The sequence below is a fragment of the Labeo rohita genome, chromosome 9 (assembly GCF_022985175.1).
Source record: "Labeo rohita strain BAU-BD-2019 chromosome 9, IGBB_LRoh.1.0, whole genome shotgun sequence".
NCBI lineage: Eukaryota > Metazoa > Chordata > Actinopteri > Cypriniformes > Cyprinidae > Labeo > Labeo rohita.
The window spans coordinates 25,130,957-25,145,877 of NC_066877.1; the positions used below are offsets into that span (position 1 = coordinate 25,130,957).

Consider the following 14,921-nt stretch of genomic DNA (forward strand, 5'->3'; position numbering starts at 1 on the left):
AAGAGCTCTGAAATTTCATCAAGCCTACCTGCCAAAAGAACAATGCCCTTGCCCTTCGGCAAAAGGACATCAAAGAAGCCACAAAGCATGTGTGCAAAGGCAAGTAGTGAGGAGTTAATTCATTCCTCTAACAGTGAAGCAATGGAAGGGTTACAAAAGCACAACAGGGCAACCTAACAACCTCTGACCTCCTCTTCCTGCAGCGCTCCCAGGAGGAATCAAGTAACTCTGATGAAGCTTATATGATCCCAAAAGTGATCCACACACCATTGTAGCTTAACCTTAGCTTGGGGGACTTGGTTAAGCGATCCCAATTCGTCATATGAAAAACAAAGATCTCAAACATCAAAAGTGTTGCTGTTTTCACTTAGTTCCTTAAACACCATAGCTACACTCTCTATCAGGCACATCCTTTTTTGGGTGGTGTTTGCACCCAGGATTTGCAGTGGAACAGCCTTGGAGAGCCTCACCCAAGCGACCGGCCAGCAGGAGGGTTTCCTCTTTTTAGATCCGTATCTCAAACCAAACTGATATCTAGATGTGGCCTCACCCGAGGATCCTTACAACTCTCCCTGGTGTTTGGGGCTGAAAGGGAGAAGATAGCATTCAAAGCACTATGGCCAGAGAGTGACGCACGTAGCTTTAGCAATTATCAGCACATCAGACACATTCCTGTCAGTTCACGTTTTGACAGTACCACCAACACAGAGAAGCGAACCATGAGCATCACGATTCATCCACCTTTAGACAACGCGACACAGAAAAGAGATGATTGAAGGCATAGAAAGAAATATCTGCAGTAAATCTTCAAACAGGCATTGTGAGGGTTACCCTCTGGAAAACCCTTGTTTTTTTTGTTTTTTTTACTGACTAGGGATACGTGATACAGCGTATAAGTACTATTTTTTTCCCTACATTTTTTACTTTTATATATATATACATTTATATTTTATATATATTAATGTAACAATATTTCTTTCAGAAACTATCAGATTTATATCAATTACAATAAATATAGGTTATACAGAGGGAATATTTAGTCCAAGGTCATTTATTTGAATAATACATTTTAATAATACACTACCAGTCAAAAGTTTTTGAACAGTAAGATCTTTTATGTTTTTTTAAAGAAGTCTCTTCTGCTCACTAAGCCTGCATTTATTTGATCTAAAGTACGGCAGAAACAGTACAATTTTGAATAGTTTTCTTGAAATAACTGTTTTCTATTTAAATATATTTTAAAATGTAATTTATTTTTGTGATTTCAAAGCTGAATTTTTACCATTATTACTCCAGTCACATGATCCTTCAGAAATCATTCTAATATTCTGATTTGCTGCTCAAATAACATTTATTATTATTATTATTATTATTATTTTAAAAACAGCAGAGTAGAATTTTTTCAGGTTTCTTTGATGAATAGAAAGTTCAGAAGAAAAGCATTTATTTGAAATAGAAATCTTTTGTAACATTATAAAATGTCTTTATCATCACTTTTAAAGCATCCTTGCTAAATAAAATTATTTTCTATAAACAAAAGTATTTCTATTTCTAAATATAAACTTTTTATTTCAGATAAATGCTGATCTTTTGATCTTTCTATTCATCAGAGAATCTTGAAAATGTACTTAGCTGTTTTAAATACTGATAAATAATAATAATAATAATAATAAATGTTTTTGAGCAGCAAATCAGAATATTAGAATTAATTTCTGAAGGATCATGTGACACTAAAGACTGGAGTAATGATGTTGAAAATGTTGCTTTGATCACAGGAATAAATAACATTTTAAAATATATTAAAACAGAAAACATTAATTATATTAAATAGTAAAAATATTTTACAATTTTACTGTTTTTGCTGCACTTTGGATCAAATAAATAGAGGTTTGACAAGCAGAAGATTTTTTTTTAAATCTTGCTGTTCGAAAACCCTTTGGTAGTGTAATTTAAATAATAAATTTAAAGTTTATGTCCATTAAAAAAATTAACAAAACTGTTAAATGTATTATTTAGCAAAATATTTGTTCATTTGTTTACTTATTTATTCATTAATTTTAGTTTAGTGTATACCTTGCCAACAACTACATCGGGAAATTATCATCTTATCTGTACTGGCAATAATTTCTAAAACCAGTATGTATGAATTTCATGCATGTTCTCCACACCTATTTTTTAGAAATTCAAAAGTGTAAAAATCTTCTGAAAAGTTTTTGAGAAGCAGCACACCTAAATACATTATCAATTACCTATTTTGCTTAAAGAACTTGATTATAACCAGATTTGAGTGATAAAACAACAGGACGTTTCCTTGAATAGATCATACCAAAGGCTATTTCTGTGGTATCTTTTAGGACACACAGCTGCTCAAACCACCTGTTAACAACCACACTATCACTGGAATGTCACAGGAAAAATCTGTTTGTGCTAAAAAGTAAGGGCCTGGTCTTCCTCTCCTCCTTGTAAAATGAAGTAGGATACACCAGCAAAAGGGACACAGCACAGTTTAACACACAAAAAGTGTGGAGTTCAAGGAGAAATGGGGGTCAGAGGTGAACTCCTCCCACGACAGAGGTTCTCACATACTAGAAGGTGGGGGTAGAGGGGGTCCAGGGCATGTAATCAGAAGGGTGGAGGAGACCACGCTATAAGTTACACACCTGTCAGCCTCGAACATGGAGAGGTGAAAGAGGGTCACCATGCAATTTGTTTGCTCACTGGATTTTCTAAAAATACTGTGGCGAACTTGCTGGGTGATTCTTCTCGGTGTCAGTGCTTAAACAAGGTCACACGCTACGTTAAATGTGTGCGAATCCGTGTACGTGGACACATACACTCATAAACATCCAAGTCTGTGTAACTGCTTCTGCATTCTAGAATGATTCCGTTGTGAATGCCCTCTTACAGTTTTTAGGATCTTTACCGTAAGAAATCAGAATCAAATTAAGCTCAAGATGTGTAAGAATTCTTATGAATTTTGAGATGTGGGTTTGAATCTTGTCTGCTTCATATTCCAATCCCTTTCCTGCTCTCTCTGATTTCCACGTTCTCACTTTACTGTCCCATCAAATAAAGGTAAAAATTCAAAAACAAAAAACAATATATGGAGCAAGCAGTGACGCAGTTCCACTCCCCTTAATGATTTTATTATGATTCAAATGCATTTATAGAATGCATTTAGAGATTATAGGCAATTTGGAACAATTTAGCAATCAAATATATCACAACAGCACTTCATCTGACCTAGTATACAGTAAGTATGCAAAAAATATGATTTTGTATTGCATTAAGCACATTCAAAAACAACCTTACAAAATCAGAACCAGCCAGAATGCAAGTAGCTAAGATTAAAGAAATGACTAAAGAAGTTAAAGCACATGAACAAAACTGCAATCAAAAGTTCACTGCTGCCCTCTAGTGGACAAATTGAGAGGTTTTTTTTAGTTTTCTAAAACCGTGGCACTCTCTTCATCCAGGTTCTCAAAGTAGTGATACAACATCTCTATCATTAAACTAAAAAGCAGGCCAAACCGCACAGAACCACACATTACGGGAAAACCGGAGGCATTTTTCCAGGTCACCGTCCCACTTCAGAGGCCTTTAATTTTTTTTCTCTCTGGAAGCGTAAGTTTGTCATTAGCAGAGAGGATATTATGGTCGGGTCGCGTGCTCTGGCACAGGCACTGCTAGCACGACATGGAGGAAAGAGTCGTTTATGAGTCACAGATGAGCGTCGCCTGCCTGGTACAAACATATTTAGCACTAGATAGCATCTAGGGTCAGACAACAGCCATGTACGGCCCCACACTCATTTTGGCCCCTGGACAAGATCAGCATCAGTGCCCATTCAGAGGAAACAATGTATGGATGTCTGACATTGTGCTTAAAATCTGTAGAGATCAAGATCTGTGAACAATTAATCTGTGAATTTGTTTCCTTTTTTATTTTTCTGTCACTTTAAATCAAAATGTCATAACTGGATCTTACAGTGACAGATTTCTCTCTGGTGACATAAGTCAGACTTCTCCAACACTAAACTTCGTCCCTACAAGATCATGTTCATTTGCCTCCCAAATAACAAAACTGAATCAAAAATCAATGCATAGAACCAAGCCTTGCCATTTAACAAAACAAAACAATGTTCCTCCTTAGAACTAGAGGTCGACCGATAAAGGTTGCAGGTTCGAGTCCCAGGTCCGGCAGGGATTGAAGGTGGGGGGAGTGAATAACCAACCTCAATACCGCGACTGAGGTGACTCCCTTGAGCAAGGCACCGAACCTAGAAACTGCTCCCCGGGCGCCACAGTGATAGCAATATGGCTGCCCACTGCTCTGGGTGTGTGTTCACAGTGTATGTGCGTGTGTTTATTCACTACTCACTTAGTGTGTGTGTTCACACTTGGATGGGTTAAATGCAAGTATGGTATGAGTATGAGTCACCATACTTGGCCACACGTCACGTCCTGTCCTTTCCTGAATACAAATATTAATAGTAATTATATATTGATCATTACAGTTAGTTCATTGCTCATTAATGTTAACAAAACTAAAAAAAATTAAATATATCAGTTAATGCTGAAATTAACACACTCTAACAAGGAACAATACTTCTATTCTACAGCTTTTATCAATCTTAATGTTACAAATGGACTCATATTGTAAAGTGTTACATCAACAATCAAGCTAAAGATGGCCATCTTTAAATATCTACACAAAGGCCACAGTATTGAAATTACATACATATGGATTTTGTGTACTTTCTCAATTTAACTTCTATTCTAGAACATTTGTAGTGATCTAATCAAAATATAAAAATATGTTAGTTACACAATGGGCAAAAGTCTAGACAACAACGCATTGCATTCAGTTCAAGCGGTGGTCTACAAGACATTATTTGATCACCAAACGCTAATCCTTTCTCCACTAATGCAGCATCTAGTCAACAAATTTATCGCTTAGTTATGACATGAAAACATGCACTACATTTTAATGTATTATCTTAATTATGAACACACTGTGTAGTGCAAACTGTTTTACCGTTTACTGCACTTCAATATTCTTCTCGTTATTTCCCTACGGTGGATTATCAACCGGACGTCTAACACACATTACCAGAAAACAGCTTACTTCCGCATTGAAAAATAAGGTGGACAGCGACTTGTATAATGTAAAATGACGACCTTCTTAGCCGCTCCAGTAACGGACCCAACCCGGAAAAAACGTATCGGCATGGATTTTGCCGATAACCGATAGTTCTGTCAATCAACTATCGGTGCCAATTAATCGGCAAAACCGATACATCGGTTGACCTCTACTTAGAAGCAACATAAAATTGAAAAAAATAGAAGGCAAATGCGGTCCAATTCAGCAATGGACCGTACTGATTTCATAAGTAAAATTGGTTAGTTTTTTCCTTTCACTAAGGAAAAAACTAACCAATGAGACATTGTTCAAAATATCTTTTGTGTACCACAGAAGGAATTTAGGGAATAGTTCACCCAAAAATTAAAATTCTGTCTTTATTTACTTCTTTTTTCCAAAACTGTATGAATTTCTGTCTTCTGCTGAACGCAAAAGAAAATATCTTAAAGAATATGGTGTTTTTTTTCCATACTACTGAAATCACAATATGGATAAAAGTTGCTGTTTCACTGCAACTTCAACTTTTTTAGAAAAATTGTAATTAAAATTTTATTTGTCACACACAACCGTACATAGTACAATGTGCAGTGAAACAATTTTTCGACTCTCCACAAATAGAACAAAAACTACCTTAAGTATTTTTTTTTCTCAAGAAGTCACAAGAGACTTTATATACTGTAAATTAACAAATAAACAGAAATAGAATTTACAACTGTTAAAGAATGCTTGTTTTTCATCAAGTACTTGGAGATCATAATGAGTGTCAGCAAAATGAGCTTTGAAGGGATAGTTCACTCAAAAATTAAAACTTTCACCATTTACTCACCTTATGTTGATCCAAACCTGTTTAACTGTTTCTGTCCATATAATAAAGTCAAGTCAAAGTGGCTTTTATTGTCATTTCAGCCATGTACAACTGACACAGCACACAGTAAAACAAAACAATGTTTCTTCATAGAACATAAACATACATTAAATAGAGTGTTTTTATGATCACGTCATCAGTCAGCCACATTGCCGGACATGAACGTAAACAATGCCACTGAACCGAATGTAACTTGCATATTTTGCTGATCATTGCTTCTAAAAATAATAAATTATTGTCATGTTTTGGGCTGTGATAATCGGCCGTACCGGGAAAACATTTGGAGTACTATAGACTGCCAAAAGTTATAACAAATCAAGGAGAAATGTGCAAAAAAAACTGTCTGAGGAACAAAAGGCATTTGTGGTTGGCCAAGCTCTACCAAGGTTTCCAGGGCAAGAATCATGTTTGTTCACAACATTCGTGTTAGTTCTTATAATTTCCAGTCAGGTAGGTGAAATATTGGGCTAATATCTTAATTAATACTGCTCGAAAGTACATTTACCACCTATTAACTGTAGTTTGTCAAAGTATTGCTCCCTGTCCTGCTTACTGAGTCCTTCTCTATATGATTTAGCAACTTCCACGTTTTTCCCGTGGTTTAGGCAGCATAAATTAGCAGAACAACATATTCAGTAGTACATTAACTGTGCAATCAAAGCTGTTGTTTACATCCAAGTATCACCAATATGCCTGCGCACCCAGGAAACTGACCAAATCATGACGTAAGTGCAAACCCACTATAGCAAAAACAAAAAACACATTGTATGGGCAAAAAACAAACCACTGAGACATTGGTCAAAATATCTTCATTGTTTCAGTTTTGTGTTTGTAATGACATGAGGGTGAGTAAATGATGAGATCATTTTCATTTTTGGGTAAACTCTTGCTTTAAAAAGAACTATTGAACCATCTTTTGACATTCATATAGATGGCGACTTCTAATTTGCCTAAAATAAACGGGGAAGCCACAATCTAAACCATGGGCATGAGTCAGTGGAGGGCACTGTAACCCCCCTAATTTTCCAGTTCTTTGAAGTGGCAACACTGGTCAAAACAAAATAAACCTTCCCACGACAAAACAGCCCAATCACCACCTCCTGAATGGCCTTTCCGTTAGTTTCATGGAAACTTTAGCATGAAAATGTTAGACTTGCTTTGTGATAACATCGATAGGGCTGCAAAATGATGGGTATTAATTTGGGGTTCAAAGTCTAGACAAGATGGGCCTCCAATCTCAATAATCCACCAGCATGACCAACCTCAACATGCATCCAACCACTTATTTATTCACATAAAAAAGGTGATTTATAAAAATCTAAATTAATACAAACCAAAAAGCACTCCTAAAATAAATTGTTGACATGTATATAGTTTTAAAAAAGCATTTGTCATATGAAGCAGAGTCTACATTTTTGTAAATATTTACATAATTCTCTTTGAAAAGACAATGGAAAGTAAACAGGCTTAACCATGGTTAGAGCTTTCAAATACAATACACCTAAACAGTCATCTACAATCAAAATTCAGTTAAAACACAGAATGAGAACACAAAACATTCAGTATTTTTAATTATCCCAGTTTGTGACTCAAACTCTTTCCACATATTTCAAGCCATTACGTCGAAGATAACTTAGTAGTACACATAGGCCTACCTTTCAATGTGGCACATAGGGGGTTTTCAAAAACCTGGGGGTTTTTAATGTAAACCTGGAGGTAAATAAACCCTAGGCTAGTACTGTTGTTCATATTTGGCGCCTCCTAGCGACAAGGAACTGACATTATTATCTTGTGAAACGTGTAATAGTGAAGTTGACAGACCTTTCTGTATTTCCGCATACTAACATCATAATGACTTAAATATGCAGTTAACAAAAACAACTACAAAATTATAAAAAAGGAGGCGGTAATAATCGTTTGTTTATGTAAGAACATCTGGACTGAATTTAAGCAAAAGTTTTTACCACTAGATGGCGGTATCTCCATTGGTCTTTTGTACCACAGACAACTCTATGGGGTAATCTGAGAAAAGGTGAATGTGCTTCTACTGATGAGAAACAATTGATGGAGTATCTCTCCCTTACATTTTATATTAACATTCATTCAAAACTTCAGAAATAATGTACAACATGCACAATGTCTTTGCATTTTGCTTAAGACAACATTTGATGCTTGCAAATGACACAACAGCTATGTTTAGAAAGCAAAATTTTTCTGTGTGAGTCAGAAAACTAATGTTAACATTTTAAGAAGGCTAGGGATCCTCTTTAGGGATAAAACTTTTTAAAAGCCCGCATGCATTTGAGAAGGCTTAAGTCTTGATAAGTTGATAAGTTTTACATGCAGGGCATATCATGAAAAGTTTAGATATATACATTCAAGAGATTTGTTTGATGTAAAAGGGTTCATTTTTTGTTAGTTAAGCAATCAACTTGAAAAAAAAAATATTTTCAAAGCCGCACTTCCATCTGTCTATTCAGTATAGCCTCCAGCCAAATGTCTTATTCAGTGACTCTTAACAGTACATAATGTACTTCTTGAAAAACATACATGGAAAAAATCATTCATGAAAGGCCCAAGTGTAAAAATAATAGTTTGATTTAGCTCTTTTCTGTTTAATTTTTATTACTTCACTTTCTATACAACGTCAGTGAGAGTTTAACCTAATTGGCAAGAGGTTAAAAAATTAGTTTAGATTTAAATTAAGAATACATTAATACAGAATTGTTTGAAATCTGTAAGTTGGTTTTGGATTGTTATGAAAGAGTCTGAGTGATCTTTAATTAGTTGCAAGTAGGCTACTTTTCCATCTATTTATTAATTTTAGTAATTATATACATTTGTGAATATTTGGCAACCCTGCTAGGAAAAACCCCAACACCAATTAAATGAATCCAACACACAAACTCCACTAGGTGTCGTTGTATTGTGTTAATCGTGTGGCAAAAGACATTATTACAAAAAAAAAAAAAAAAAAAAAAAAAAAAAAAAACTTAAACCAGACTGATGGGTTTTATGGTGGCTGGAAACCAGCTGACCTCACAGATAAGCCACCTGAAGTCAGCATGGCTTAGTTGGGAGACCATCTTGAACTAGCTAAGGCTAAAAAACCTACTTAGGTAGCGTGATTGCAATTTTCTGATTTTTCTTATCTGAAATGTGATGGAGTGCATCAACCACAAAAAAGAAAACATTACGGTGTTTAGTTTATTTATTCATTAATCGACTGGAAGGATGATTTAGGCCTATAGTTTATCCAGATACATTAATTCTAATAAATAGCAATAAACACACAAATGCACCAAGTTTCACTCAGTCTGAAAACTTAAACTGCTGCTATAACTTTTAACTTCAACAGAACAAAAACACTTTTAATTAAAACTACTTTGTAGAACACTTTTAATATTAAAAAAGAAGAGGAAAATTGTATAGAAAACTGAAAAAGTCTTGAGTTTTTTTTACAGTGTACGTTTTAAGCTGCATGAAAATAAAGTTGCATATTTAAAAAAAAAAAAAGTTATTTCAACAAACCTCAAACTGTTCATAGATTTACTCGAAAACATCTAAAATATTCTCATGCAGAGGTTTTTGCAAATCTCCAGTGAAACTTGAAAGCAAACTGCTCCTTAAGCTTCAACTACCTTCGGTTTGATGTAACCCGGCCCATCTGGTGAAGAGAGTGGCCCAAAACTCAAAGAACTGGGGGGAGAAGTGGAGATAGAGGAGGGCAGATCGGATTGAAAACAAATCACGCCAACAGATCTCCCACCGCACATCACATCTGACGACTCAACAAACTTGCTTGGGGTAAATTTCTGCCGTGTTGACGGCTAAATTACTTTTTAATGTTCGAGTAACTACAGTCTTTTGAAGTCGCGTGTATGATGGATCGTCAAAGTTTGCGAGATGCAACTGTAGCGCTTCGTCGTCCGCGAATGATGTAACGTTAGTTTTTCCTTAAACAGTTGCTTTTGCAAAAGAAGAATAATTCGCTGATGGAGTTTCGTGACAGAATCCAAGGCACTTTTAGCATTTTTGTTTTAAGTACGATTACGCTGTTTTTCGGATGCACGCTGGACAACTGAACAACTGACGAACTTTACAGCATCAAAACACAAGGTAAGGAAAATATATATTTCGTTATGGTTTACTCTCAAGTTAGCAAACAATGTGCATGTAGCTTTCAAGGGAACCGTTTACATTTCATTACGTCTCTCAATTGTTTTAAATATCGCGACATCAACATGCTGTATTGGAATGTGTCATAAGCTCGCCTACAATATATAGCCATGCTGATGAGAAGAGCATTTGGCAGTTTACTTTCCATAACTATTGATTTAGTGATTTCTCAAACTTTTGTTAAGTGTCCCAGGTAGGGATGGGAATCGTAAAGAATTTAGCGATTCTGATTCTTTTGAACGGTTCCGGTTCTTAAAGATTCGTTTTTTTTTTTCAATAAAGAAATGGATAACTGTACTTACTATTCTAAGCAATCTGCCGCCGAATGACTGTAAGATTTGAGATCTAAATTTAAGAAATCAGACTTATGCAATCAAAGTATTAGCTCTAACTGTATTACTACTGTACAACTAAACACAATGTCTATATTTACACGTTAGCACTTATTAACTTCATATATTAAAGTTTCCTTAGCCTTAAATACAACAAAACAGTCCAATATGATGTTCAGAAAGTGAATCAGATTGATTCAGTAACCGACTTATTTATCAGCTCATAAAAGTCAGTTGTTAGTGAATCAAACCTCACTTGTCCCGTTGTTTGTTTTTGAATCATTAAAAGAACTGACTCGAGTTATTCGTTCAGCATCGGACTATGATTTTGAATCGCTTCAAAAGAACCGATTCATAAGAGTCGTTGGTAGTAGGCTGCATGTTTAAGATTCATTGAAGGTGTTAGCGCTAAATAGAATCGTAGAAAACAAACAATGTTGTTTTTAAACGTTTAAAATCATTCAGTTCTGGTTTAGAAGAATGTAACCGTTTTAAAACAAAAATAGTTCCCTGCTTTAAAACATTGTCTGTCTGTAAACGCCATAGGGCTTGGTTAGTAAGACTTTTTTTTAAATATATATTATGTATGTCTTTAATTTACCAAACACAGGCAATAATATATGTATTGTGGGCTTTTTTTGGTTTTTCTGTTGACACACATGCTCAAGTAACTAGTTGCCAGTAACTTTCTACTAAAAATATTGCAAAGAATTGAATGTATCATCTAAATTTCACTTTGTGTGTTTAAAGGATTGGCCAAAAAGTGCGGCAAGAGTGTGCCTTGTTTTCCTGAAAAACAGAAAAGTGTGTGCATGTGTTAAATTTAATGTGATGCCCAGTTGAGAGCATTAGCATAAGAATAAAAGGTCTTAGTGAATTTCCCATTGTGTGGAATGAGAAGCGCCAGCAGTCAGAGGCAGAGCGAGTGAAAGGATTCAAAAAGAAAAAAAAAAATGATGGTGCATTCAGATTATTCAGCCTGGTTTGGGCTACGGTCATCAGCTTCTGAAACATGGGTCGACCGTGTCACTTTCATCTTCCCTTCCTTGCTGCTCTGCACATTTTCACACATTTCCCTCTCGTCCTGCTGCCTAAATCAGGGCTGTTCAGCCTTGGAATTCCGCGGGAGATTTTAACAAACGCTCATAAAGGGGGTCCTTGAATGACATTGCACATGCACCGGCCAAGGACGAGACAAGACAATGCGATGACATTCAAGGAAAAAGTTTTAGAAATACTTCTACTGTTAGGATATAAAACTGTTTTTGTTTTTGCAGTGCAAATGCAGTTAAAAAGTATTGTACTTTCTCAGCAAATTAAATAAACTGTCAAGTGGAAAAGGCATAACTCTTTGGAATCTCGAGGAGCTGAACTAGTCCTAGATTTTATATCTTGGTCAACATTGTGTGTCAGGCAAGACCTTGAATCTCTTTATCGCCAAGCAAGAGTGCCTGAAGTACACTTGTGCCTCAAAGTGAATTGATGAGACTTTAATGGCCGTTAAAAGTGCTGTGAAAGACAGCTGTGTTTCAAGTTTGTGTGCTGTGTTTCTAGTGTCGTTTTGAATTGAAGATGAGGGCGGCGTGGTGAGAAAACAGAGATGTGAGAAGTGGTAGCTGCTTACATTCATTTGCCCTCTCAAAGGCCGTTCTTTGAAACCCATCTCCTTGGCTTTGGCCCGTAGGACACGGGACAATCCCTGCATTTTAGTAGCTAGTGTCGGACACCCCTCCAGACATCCGCCTCATTCTCTCACAAGTGTCTGGGGTTAATTAGGATCACATCACATCCGGTTTATGAGTGTGGATGGGGTCCTTCACAGTTTTTTTCTCCCTCGTTCTCAAGCAACTATCAGGGCATTGTACCGATGTCATCAAAGAAACCCATGAAACCACACACACTCGTATGTATATATATTAAAGACTTTACTAAGCCATTAAATAGCATATGGCGAATCAGCGAAAGGGTTTGATTGATTGACCTCATTAGTCATTGGTAACTGTTGCCAAGCTTAAAGGAAATAAGGCCCATTACAACAACTCCTAGTGCCTTAGAAGAAATAGCAAGTTTTAATTTCGAGGGACTGGTTGATCTTTTACATATGCTGGAGACTCAGCATATGTGTTATTTTTAATAATGCAGCAATGCATTTTATATGAATTCCAGATCCCAACGGATTTGGAAAAAGTTGTCGGCGTAATGCATGCTCGTGTGTGCGGGTAAAGAAAGTACATGGGCAAGAACGGCGTTCACCTTCCTCTGAGGCCTGTTAAGCTGTAAACCTTCTACTTTATTCTCCCCTCGCATTTTTTTCCGCTCTCATACGTGCACTCTTTCATTTCCTTTGTGCTGTGGGCTGGCAGGCCACCGTTTAAAGAACAGCTGGAAAATGAACAGTTGAAATGTATACTGTTTACATTAAGTTATATTTGACTTGCCATAGCTGTGACTCTATACACAGTGAACGGCTAACGTTTCCCAAACCACACGTCCACCTGTGATTCATGCAAACCTCCAGACACAGTATGCGGAGGACCGACCTAAATTTATTTTATTAGCTGACCATGAATAAACATCATACTTGACCAAAATTACAAGTCTGTATTTGAATTTTAGATGAGGTGTAGTGACAGCTGACTACGTTGGAATATCCATAGAACATGAAAAAAAGCTGTGGTGCTGGGAATTATATGTAGATAACGGTCAGAATGAGTTCAGTGGATCTCAAACTGCATAGGAGTTTCCCACGACTCAGTATAGTCCTTTATTTTTTATTTTATTTATGGCTTATTTAAATAGTTTTCAGTGTTATTTTCTATACTGTTTTTTTGAATATAGAAGCAAAGTCCATGCACCACATTTATATTATTGCATACTAAAAAAAGTCAGCAGAATACAATTATACATTATGTGACTAGTGTAGTTTACTTCTCAAAAGGATGATTCTAATGATTCTGTTTTTAGCGAATCAGAAACACATAGTGCAACCAGTGTAGTCCAGTTCTCTGATGATTAACTCGAATAATGAATTGGTTCAATAAGTTGTTTCTTTTTATTAAATCAAGTACCATATAGTGCAACCAGTGTAACCCAATTCAGAGTCAGGACTTCTTATTGAATTAAAATCATATAGCGCAAATAGCGTAGAATGATTCCTAAACAAATGATTCTAATGAGTCGGTTCTTGTTAGTGAATCAAATACATGTAGTGCATTTAGTTTAAACTGATTCCCAAAATAAATGATTCTAATAAGTCAATTCTTTTTAGTGAATCAAACATATACAACCTACTGCTGTAATAATCAGTGTAGTTACTTACTGGTTGTTCATATTTGACCCTGGACCCTCTTTTATGCCAAAAACTATTAGGATATTAAGTAAAGATCATGTTTCATTAAGGTATTTTGTAAATTTCCTACTGTAAATGTATCTCAACTTAATTTTTGATTAATAATATGCATTGCTAAGAACTTAATTTGGACAGCTTTAAAGGCGATTTTCTCAATATTTTTTTTTTTTTTTTTGCACCCTCAGATTCCAGATTTTCAAATTGTTGTATCTTGTCCAAATATTGTCCCATCCTAACAATCCATACATCACTGGAAAGCTTATTTATTAATTATAGATGATGTATAAATGTTAATTAAAAAAAAAAAACCCTAATGACTTTTGTGGTCCAGGGTCACATATGTTGGTGCGTCATTTAAGATGCATGCTTTGCATTTTGCCAGTAGTATTTTATGAATATTATTTAATTAAATACATTTCACATTGTTAAATATTCAGGACAAATATTGGATTTTAATTATGCCATCAAAGTTTGACAACTTAATAACATCCGGTTTTTCAGTTTATTACTGAAACTGTCTCACCATTTGGCAGTGGAGTTACATTTTTTTTTTTTCCCCAAATGCTCCTTAAAACTCCTGAAAGAATCATTGATGAAGCTGTTAAGGAACCGGAATTGTTAAGATGAATAAAAAAAACCCAGAACAGGAATCGATAAATTCTTTACAAATCCCATCACTGACTTGAGTTTCTTTATTTGATCAAAGGTGGTACTTATCCTGAAAAGTTTGTGAACCTCTGAGTTAGTAGAAGTTTTACTTCTCAATAAGGGAGGACAGAATATGAACCTGGTGTGTCAGGATAGGCATTATGTGCAGCTTACTATCAAGTCAACAGCCAGCGTTAAATCAAAGTACCGTGTGACACTGTGGCCTCTGAGGGTTAGCTTTGATGTGCTAGTTAATTAATTCCTGAAGGGCTGCTGACGGGCTATCCAGTTCTCCATTATGGGAAGCTCTTCACAGCGGCTGCCTGTATCATTATTACAGTTTTTGTATCATCTTCACAGCCTCCGAGTCGCAGTTTACCCTCTCGCTGTCACAGGCTCAAACAAT

General features: G+C 35.8%; 1 protein-coding gene across 2 annotated transcripts in view; it reads left to right on the top strand.

Annotated features, from left to right (window-relative positions):
- Positions 1–9,680: 9,680 nt before the first annotated feature.
- gli2a (GLI family zinc finger 2a) overlaps positions 9,681–14,921 on the top strand; it is a 95,212-nt gene continuing 89,971 nt past the window's right edge. Inside the window, exons 1-2 of one of the 2 annotated variants that reach the window (XM_051119770.1) lie at positions 9,690–9,814; positions 9,973–10,126. The gene's annotated coding sequence lies outside the window, so the exon portion shown is untranslated. Of the gene's footprint in view, positions 10,127–14,921 lie in introns of both variants that reach the window. The other variant, XM_051119771.1, reaches the window with a different exon arrangement.